Source organism: Penaeus monodon, chromosome 24 (assembly GCF_015228065.2).
Source record: "Penaeus monodon isolate SGIC_2016 chromosome 24, NSTDA_Pmon_1, whole genome shotgun sequence".
Classification (NCBI taxonomy): domain Eukaryota; kingdom Metazoa; phylum Arthropoda; class Malacostraca; order Decapoda; family Penaeidae; genus Penaeus; species Penaeus monodon.
The window spans coordinates 24,061,792-24,061,995 of record NC_051409.1 but is presented as its reverse complement, the minus strand read 5'-3'; positions in this window follow the sequence as shown (position 1 = coordinate 24,061,995).

Genomic DNA, 204 nt, shown 5'->3' with positions numbered 1-204 from the left:
TTCTATACGGTTTATCACATTACTGCTCGATGTGCCAGCGACACTTGGCAACTCTTACGGGTTGAAACTTGTGCTACGTCACGTAGTCACGAAGGAGGTTATGATAGCTAGAAATTACATTTATCTTAAAATTTCTTGTTTCTCTTTATCTCTCAAATCCTCACTTTTGTCTTATCATTTTTTCTTTTGTTCTCTCATCTACCC